Genomic DNA, 10,387 nt, shown 5'->3' on the forward strand with positions numbered 1-10,387 from the left:
ATCACTCATTGTATATACTCATTCTCTCCTTTGCCAGTAATAGAAAATGTGTTATGCAAGGAGCATCTTCCACTGAAATTGGAGAGATTCACTTGAAACCCTCTGATATTTTAACTTTGCAAAAAACACTTTTGACTACTAAAAGGATCTCATTCTCTTATGATCAAGAAAAGGATATCTGTTAGGATCACTTAGACAATATCTTCTTTCCTATGACTGATAATTGCCTGTAAGTCTGCACCAAAGTGAGGAAATGAAAACTTTTTAAAAACAAAATTCAAGGTAAGAGATTTTTAAAGAATCAGTGTACACTTAAGCACCTTTGTATGCTGTAATTACATTATAAGTCACAAACACTTTTCAAAACAAGTTTATTGCTATTTTAGCAGATGTTTTTGCTTGAGAGAGTATGTTGCCCATATGTACACAGTATCTGCAAGAGCAGATAGTATGAGTCTCTTAATTGAATGTTGAACTCAGGCCATCTCCAAAATTAATATGCTCTGAGCCACCTTCTAAAACCCATAATATGCTTTATCCAATAAACCAAAAACACTTTTACAGATTAACAACAAAACCTAATAATTAAAAAAGAAAATATTTTTTAGAACATGATGCACCAAAATTAAGATGTTGTTTATGTTAAATCTAGAGCATAAAATGAATACAATCCAATGACAATGCCCAACAATTTATAACAGGAAAGCTAATTACATTGCTACTTTCACTGTGAAAACACTCAGGATGATCAATGGAAGTATGAAAAAATAGTACACAGACTGACATAATATGACTTCTATTCTTACTACAAAGCTATAACAATCGAGAATGTATACAATATTTATGAAAGAATAAAGGAGATAGAGACAAAAACCAAGAATAAAGGCAGGAAAGTATAGTCAACTATTAATCAAACAGCAAAGGAAACTTAACCAGAAAAGTGTGATCTTGATCACTGTTATCCAGGCAACTATAATTCTATGTGTATAGAAACTAAATAAGCACAGACTTCACAATTACCACAAAAAATTAACTCAAAGTGACTCTTGAATAATTGTTTCTGACCCTCAAGCTAATGATATTTTTTCAAAGACAAAAGCTCCATGCTCTAGAGCTCTCACTGCAAAAGGAGGTGATCTCTTGCTGTGACTATGCAGCCCCTTATGCATCCTTCTGCTTTCAGGTAAACCCAGTCCCGCTCTTTCACAATCCAAAAGCAACATAGAATTATTTAATTCTATGTTATGTTAATTCTGCGCCCTGTCCCATGGATTACAGCACAAGACATCAATTTGGCCCTATCTACCTGCCCAACACCATGCACACCTGAGAAACATCTGCAGCTCAGAAGTGCCTTTTGTTCCTAGAAACTAAACTTCACTGAAACACACCATTGCACAGCTGGTGGTAGCAGAAAGTTAACAGCATTGTAATCATGTATTTCCCAAGGGGTGATGCACATCACCATCTTTCTAACAGTTTTTTAAACTATTTGTAACATTTGTAGACAAACCTGAAAGTGGAATGCAATACTCACAACTTATAGAAACAAGACACTCATTTTTCCAATCTCTCTTCCCACTGCACACCAAAAGCATGCCTGTGTGGGCAAAATGAACTATGATATTACAAGCATCATATCCTCCCATGCTAGGACTGCAGAGTCTCCTACCTAGGAAATCCATATACAGGGAGGTACAGAGGACAAGGGTGACTGCCCAGGTCAGCACATGGACCAACAAAACCATACTCGGGCTAATGGTCCGTCGAAACAGAAATAAGAGCTCAACACACCTTCTCTGAATATCTATTCTCACCATGACAAAGCTTGTGTTCTTCCCTACAGCTCATTACAGGAGAAGCAGAGGATAATTCCAAAAAGAATCTTCAAGCAACCTGCTACTCTTACTACTGATTGCAAAGCATTCTTAGAGTCCCTCATTGGCTAGGGACACCCAGCTGTGCCTCAGAAAACTAGCACCTCACCTATTAGGTGATCAGAGATCAAATGACTCAGACAGCACAGTACTTACAGCTCTACCCTTTTAGCCCAGGAGACAGGGACCTAGTCTAGAAAATTTCAATTTTGTTGTAGACATTCTTCTACTCTCCTAGAGTATATCCTGTTTCTCATCCAAAGCCCAGGTTCCTATCTGTGCCCATTCCATTATACTCTCAATGTGCAGTGCAGCCAAAACATTGCCTTATATCTGGGAAATTGTGAAGTCAAACAAAGGTCACATTCACACAGTAAGTGTTGTTACTGTACAACTGTTGTTAAAGAAAAGCAGGTCAAAAAAAGGCCGTGAATAAGAAAACAATGAGTGATCATGGTATGTCTTAGAGACAGGAAATAGAATGTGGATATGATGCAGTTATGATCTCCAAAAATTATTTTGTGAAGTTGACACAGACTTTATGGTCATGTGCTCCACACTCTAGGGATTTGTATTAGAGCACATGAAAGATTTCTCAAACCTTTTATCTCTGGGTATATATCTAAAACCTGAAAAATAACAGTTCCATTAGGTATGGCCACAACATTTTACCCACATCTATTATGAGTGAAGTACTATAACCATAGCAATTTAGTTTCATGATAAGGTCAGTCCTTTATCCAGATTCTTGATTGCCCTTGTCTGTGGACCCCAAGAAATGGACAATCAGGACATTTATGGAACATCTAAAATTGATTACCTAATTCCTCATTGCTAATCTAAAGTACTGTTGAAGTAGGAAATCTCTCAACCCCCACCCTACCTCTCCCTTCTTGCACTGTGACTCCACTAGCTTCAAAGGTGGTCAGTGAACTCAATTCTTGCAGAGGTTCTTCTTCATTTGTAAGTCTCCCATAAAAGACAGAGAGATTGGGGGTCACTCATTTACTGGTTTACTTTTCCTTCTGACTGACCAGTCAAGGCCCAGAATGGAAGGAGTTGCAGGACTATTTTCTCAGCACTGGACAGCAGAGGAAGGATTAGGTGTTGAATGCAATTCTCAATTACATAGAAGGAGGCAAGCCTAAACTAAAGGAGACATTGCTCTACACAGAAATAATATCAATAAGCAACATCACTTGAGAGAAAAGCAATAAAGCTCTTGATTACCTAGAGACATTGGAGAACAGAAACAAATAAAGGTAAGAGCAGGAATGCACTAAAAGAAAGTATTAAAAATGATACCAATAAGTCATCTTTAAATGTTATAAATAATGTATTTTTAAGATAAAAAAATCGGCATAGTTGATTTTTGAAAAAGAATAGGTCCTTCCCTAGGAGAGCAAATGTCATTCACATGAGATAGATTGATCTTGTCCATATGTATGTATTAGCAGCTGAGATCTATAACGACACACACAGTTACTGTTAATAGTCTGTTTCTCAAATCTTGAGCTGTCATAACTATGTCAAGCAGGGCTGGAAATATCTACATAGGAGAGTTTCTTAATTGCAAATTCAATATTTATTGGCTCAAGATAACCTTCCCAAACTCCACACTCACACAATCTGGTCTGTGATAATTCATGTAACATAAATTAAATCATGATGGGAAATTATAAAATAACTCCTGCTACCACAATCAGGTCCTTTTCTATAAGAGTGACTCCAGCTGCTAATTTCCTACCCTGCTTCCCCCTGCAGTGTGCACAATAAACTATTTCTGCTAATTGGTTTGAAGTCAGAAGCAATGCTCCACATGCAAAACCTTTCCTGGTGACTGCATTGGATTGTCAACTACATGATTCAAATGGATAATTTTAAAATTCTGAGGTGCTACAGTCATTTAATTTAAGAATTTTGAAGGTATAGTAGAGAGAACAGTGAGATCATTGGCCTGGAGAGCAACAGAATGGAATCCTTGTAGTTTTTAGCTTCATGCTCCAGGTTGCACTTTGAACAATTTAAACAAAGATAGACAACTTGTAGGTCTAGCCATTTGGGCAGTTGGGTGAATTAGACAGCAAAAATATTCCCAGAATTGTTTCTTAAATAGACCAGACACCTGAAACAGCAGGTCATTCTTTAGTGACATTGTGCTGGGGTGAAGATGACAGTGGGTGAGAATGATGGGAAAAGTGGAAGGTAGAAAAAATAAAAGCGGGTGTGAGGAGATCTTGCACAATCTGTACTGCATGCCATGTAAGCTTCTTAAAAAGAATAGCACCTACTTCCACGGAGGAAATGGAAGGAAATGAGGAACTTCTAGGAAGTCTGCAGAAACTACAATACAGTGGGACAGAATCAGGAGGAGGCTAATCAAACAATGCTGCAAAGGTGAGCACAGGATATCTCAAGATCATTACTGAGTAAACCCATCAGTGGTCTTGAGACTGATATCCATAGCTCCATGTGGGATCTGAAGCAACCCCACCATAAAAGCCCTGGTTCCAGACCATTACCAGTTCCCCCAAACATGTTCCTGATCTTATGGAAGGAGCTCTGTTTTATTGTCAATAAATCAGGCACTTAGGGAAAGCTCCCAAGGTCCCAGGCTATTCATTGCTCTCCTAAGAATGATCCTTTTCCTTGTCTGAGGGCGTAAATGAAAGTCTTGCTTGATCAGTCTAGTCCTTAATACAACAGGTTTTAGTTTTCAAATACTTGTCACCTGGTGTCATATTGACCTTCTGGCAGAACCATGCTTTTCTCAAGAAGAAAACTGGAACCTTATGGCACAACAGGCCTTAGGGTTGGCTGTGGCATATAATGTCTCAGTAAGCAGCTTGTTAGAATCTCATTCTTTGATATAAGTTTGGGCCTAGTTGCTTGTTGTGAATCAGCAGTTGTTCCTTTGTAATGGTTTGGAAAAAAAATGTCTGGACAATCCTGGTGAACAAATTTGTATCCTACTGTCCCAGTGTGTACAAGGCCTGGCTAGAATACTCTTACCTTTGGGGAATTTTCCTTTAGAGACAGTCCTCCTTCTTCTAAATTATGTTCTGTGAGACTTTCTATGTCCTAAGCATTAGTAAATCCTTTAAATCACCAATTATACTCATCTACATCACATGCAAGTAGTGGAGTGTTACCCAATACATGAGATGTCTTTTACACCCACCCAAAAAATTAACTATAAATGGATCTTACACGTAAAAATTAAATGCAAAATACTGATCCTCACTCAACAAGGTACTAGAAGGTACTCTCAAAGTTTGGCAACCTGCTTTCTATGGGTGCAACAAATGCACGTTTAAGTTCAAAGATGGTTTTAAGCACAGCTTTGTACTTTCAATTCTGTGAGCAGATTCAGCCCACAGAACAGGTATTCAGAGGCCTGCCCCTGGATCCAGGGAGTTTCAAGTACCACATGGGACCTCAGAGGACAGGGATTCTGCAGGCAGGTTCCCACCCAGACCCGAGGAGGACCCACCACACTGTATCTTCCACCTCACCACTTACACCACCCCATCTGGAGAGAGCAGCCCCTCACTCACCATTTCATGGTTTCCCAGCTCAGCCATGCTGTCTGCCCAGCTTCCTGCAGCAGCACTCACAGCACACCACACCACACAAAACTTCTCATGCCAGCTCCTCTTCAAAGAAAAGGCTGAAGCCTGGGGGGGCAGGAAGCACCCTGCACAACTTTTGACTGGCAGTCCACCTGGAGGACCTGATTAGCGAATAAGACCTGACTGACAAGACCACATCCCACAGGGTTACAATGTGCTTAAAAACACAGCACAATGGTTCCTGTCCCTCCCTTCCACCCCAGACAAAGACTTTTTCTAGATCAGCAGAAATATGCATATCAATAGCACTTGCCCCTGGCTGCAATAGTAAACCCTGCTCTCTTCCTTCTCTCCTTAGGCGCTTCCTCTTCTTCCTCCTGGACACAATGTGGCTAGCTAGCTTTTACAGACCACTATACTATGTATGGTGGAGTGATTCCCTGCCACACAGGTAGCAGGGTGTCCAGAATATTAACAACAAAAAAGACACTTAAAACACACAAGGAGTGTTTGTTGTGTGACTTAACACTGACATCAGGTGAACTGAAGGTATTTTTTATCTGTTTGTCATTGGGACTTTAGACAACCAGCAAAGAAAAGCAGGAACTAAATCACACACAAGATAACAGTTATTTCTCCCATCAGAAAGCTGGATGTTGGCTCCATTGCTTAAGGAGTTTTATTCCTGAAATTTAGAGCAAACTGTTGGAAAATTACATAATAATAAAGAGTAGTCTTCATGGAAAGTTGAATACTTAGAGAATAATGGAGCTAGGAAGAATGTGTTTATGAGCACCGTTGTTAGCCAGCACATCTTTCTCCATGGGAAGGTGAAAAAAAAGACAACTGTATTATTCAAGCTTTTGTACATAATCAGGATTGGTAGAATGAATCTCTCCATGTATGTAGAAAATTGATTTCATAAAATGTCTTACAAGCATGCAAGATGGGAAGGAGATCATTTTAACTAGCCTTGTCTGCTGTCTGTCTCAGGGCTGGGACATCATTGCCAAGAATTCCATTTTTTAAGCTTTATTTTATTTTATGTATATGGGTGTTTGCCTCCAGGAGTCTGTGCAGAGTTCTTGCAGAGGCCAGAAGAGAATTACAGGAGATGGTTAGGTATAATGGAACTTGTGTCCTATGTAACAACACCTGGTGCTGCTTTTAACTGTTAAGCTATCTCCTAGGTCACTTCTTTATTTAAAATTTATTTTCATACATTTTAATTAATATTAAATCAATTTCCCCCTTCCTTGTCCTCTCTCCATCCCTTCCCAAGTTCTTCCCTTCCAATTTCTTCCTTGTTATGCATGTGAGAATATGTATGCACATATATATGAATAAACCTGCTGAGTCCATTTCTGTTGGTTGTGTTTATAGGGATCATAGTGTTATGCCCAGATTGGGACCCCAAAGACAAACCACCACAGACCTTAGGTTCAGAATGCAATTAGCATGGTTTATTTCTGTTTACAAGCCGCGGACAGGGAAGCTCGATCCAAAGCACTCACTCTAGTTGTGAGGCCAGGAGGAACTTGCTTTTTCTTTGTGTGGCTAGCTTTTTAAAGGCAAAATCCACAAGCCCTTCAGGGGGGTTGGGGGAGTTTTGCACGGGTGCAACTCGGATTGGTTTATCTTTATCTCTGTTCTCTTTTAATTGGTGAGAGTATGTAACCTTTGAATTTACTGGTTGGTGGTTACAATTTATTACTTTGGGGGCAGTCCAGCACAAGTCCCAGGCTTTGTCCTTGAGCCACCATGGGGGCTGGCTGGTCAAGCACGTACTGCACATAACTCTAAGTTGGTGAGGGGCCCCAGAAAGTAAACATCTGGCTAAACTTTGAGCAGTCTTTTGTTCATGGCCCTCCCAGAAACTGCTTGCTCAAGTCTCAGGAAACTGAAATTGAGGCCTGATCTCTGAGAGAAGACTGAGCAGCCTGTTATGGCATCTGCTTGGTCCTTTCAATAGGATGAACACATTGTATTGGATATGCACTTGGGGAGCTCATCCTTGCCTGAGGCTAAGTCTCCCATGTGCAGAAGAATTCCTCTATTTAGTGAGCAACAAGAGTCTTATCACTTAGGTGCCTTGGACTGGAAACATTATAAAGAATAGAAAATATTATTCAGAATAGTAAACTTGAGTTGGCAAATACCTCAGCTAACAATTGCTGATGCCATGACCCTGAAGTTTTTTAGCTGCAGGGAAGATTATAGACACCCTCCTAAGCCAATTACAGTCTCCTTTAGTTCTGTGGTCCTCCCACCAGACACCATTGACCATTCTCATTTTGGATGATTTGAAAACCTGAAATTCCTACCCCCACATTCTAAGTACCTTGATTACAGGCCTGAGCCACCATGTCTGACTTAGGTTCCTTCAAATGCCTTTAGTGAGGCATTAGAATGATGGGATGAGTTACATGAACATTTATACTTAACTGTATTCAAAAAATACTTATTTCTGTGAGCCTGAGTTTCACCATCTTCAGAATAAGGACAGAACTCTTCCCAGGTCATTGATCAGATATCAAACTTAATAGTAAAGAAAAGTAAAATTTCTCACAATTGGAAGACAGTGAACATTAAGGCAGGAAAGCTACATTTGATGGGAACCTTCTTCTGTTACTGGAGATAGGATCAGAACCTGTGCCCTGGCTACTCTAACTAGGCAGGCTCAGCCATTCATCCTCAGTAAGCCAAATAACTGTCTCAAGGTATCCAGTGAGTGACATGTCTACCTATAATGCAGAGCTGGTCTGCTGAGCTGTCATTTCTGCTGGAATTCACATGGATCATGAGGCAGTCTGTGGTTCTGTTGGTCCATATGTTGACTACGGCAGTGATCCTCTTCCTCTGAGCCTCCCTGTGGATGGATTTCCTGGTGAGGGGGAGACTCTGCAGCTCTGGCATGGGAGAATATGATGCTCTTAGTATAAGTGTTCAGTGTACTCACATGGGAATGCTTTTGGTGTGCAGTGAGAAGAGAGATTGGAAAACTGAAGGTCTGGTTTCCAGACGTTCTGAATAGTGCACTCCTCCTTCACGTTTGTCTTATAATGCTACAAATAATTTAGAACCTGATAGAAAGATGGTGTTTTGGGTCACCTTTCAGTAATACATGATTAGAATGATTCTAACATTCTGCTACCAGGAGCAGCAATGGTGTATTTCAGTGAAATTTCATTCCAGGGGACAAACGGAGTTTCTGAACTGCTGAGGTTTATCAGGTGTGCCTGGTGTTGTGTGGGTGGATAGGGCAGACTCTGCATCTTGAGCCATAATCCATGTGATGGGAAGCATTCATAACTAATAAGAAGTCATTCTTTCATGTTTTGGGAGCTGATTGATGGCCCAAAAGAAAGTCTGCTGCATGCCCCCACTTACTCCCTCTCAAACTGGGTGTTTTACTTTTCTTATTTATATTTCTATGCTCATAAATAAATATGAGTTGCTGAGCCTATTTGGTATTTCCTCTAATTATATGATTTTAGTTCAGGCCACTTTGTTTTGGATAACCAACTAGGAGAAAACATCCCTGGCCATATTTTCTCCTTCACCTGAGATCTTCCTTCTTGCAGGGCTCGGGGTCTGTTTACCTTGTCAGCTGTGACGCTGGGTTCCCAGCTCCTGTAGGATTTCAGATCTGCAGGTCCATGTCTCCTTTTCCAGGGCCCTGTGGGTGCATTGGATGGGCTGCCCTGCTGTCTCCATTGGCCTTGATCTTAGAGCAGCTTTCCAGTTTAACTGCCAAGCACTCCTCATTCTGTCTCTTTCTTCAAAACTGAAGTAATCACAGCATTCCCAGATCCTCTGAATCAGGCTAAAAATAATTTCTGGAAGGGCATTTCCAGGGAGAGGAAATGTTTGTGAGCATGTTGTGTGGGTGTGTCTGTGAGGTTCTTGCCTGGGGGTGCATCGGTAGATTGCTGTCTTTGTGAGGAGAGAACTGGAGGAATTCCTTCCTGGTTTGCCTCAGGGAGAAGGTGTGTTTAGTAAGTGTTTTTTAGGACTGGCCCATAGAGGCTGGAATGCAGGGCTGCACAAGCTCATTGGCCCTGTGCACCAGCCCAGCTCTTGCCTTGTTTATCTCAAATATCTGGGGAGCTGAATGAGGTTTTCATGGAGTGGCACCTGCCCTGGTCATTTGCAGTCCTGGGACTAGTCCATGGAAGCCCCCAGGACCTGAATCAAGCTGGACAAGGAGTTAACAAAGGCTGGTGATGAAACCCAGAGAGGTGGAGGTGATAGTGCTGCTGTAGATTTTAGGAGTGACCAGGGAATAACTCAGAAACAGCTTGCCATGGTCATATAGGTGAGAACCTGATGCAGGAAAAGTGAGGCATGCTTCCACCTACCCTGTTTAAGGATGTTTCTGCCACCAGGTTGCCTTCTTTTCTTAGAGTCTCTAAGCCAGCCTCCAGACCCTTCTTTGAGCCCAAATGCCTTCCAAATACTTCCTGGGACCAGATGCTTTACAGAGCTTTCCAGGGTCCCCCATTGCCTCTGAGACTTCAGAAATCGCTAAAGTTAGGGAATGTTCTTGGGACAGCATGGGTGATCCTCCTAGGTGAGCTCCTTGGTAAAACTAAAAATGTCATAAAGTAAACAAACTCATAACTGTTGTTTTGAAGCATTTGCTATTTTGTATTTAAAACTCTAGTTATATTGGTTGCTATCAGAATTATGGGGTTTGCTGATATTATAAATTGTTTCTGTTTCTATAGATTTTGTTTTTGGTTTCTTGGTAAGAATTGTGGTAATTGCTGTGAGAATGGCAAAGACCTACCAAGCAACCAGCAACATATTTGGAGAGGAAGTGGGAGTAAAGGGTAATGTCATGAGCAAAAAGGTAGCATTGTGTAATTAGTGTAACAAAAGTTGTATTTTATGAGCCTGATGGTTATCACGCAAGGCTCACACTCTATATTCCTA

This window comes from Peromyscus californicus, unplaced genomic scaffold (assembly GCF_007827085.1).
Source record: "Peromyscus californicus insignis strain IS unplaced genomic scaffold, ASM782708v3 Scaffold_36__1_contigs__length_480341, whole genome shotgun sequence".
Classification (NCBI taxonomy): Eukaryota; Metazoa; Chordata; class Mammalia; order Rodentia; family Cricetidae; genus Peromyscus; species Peromyscus californicus.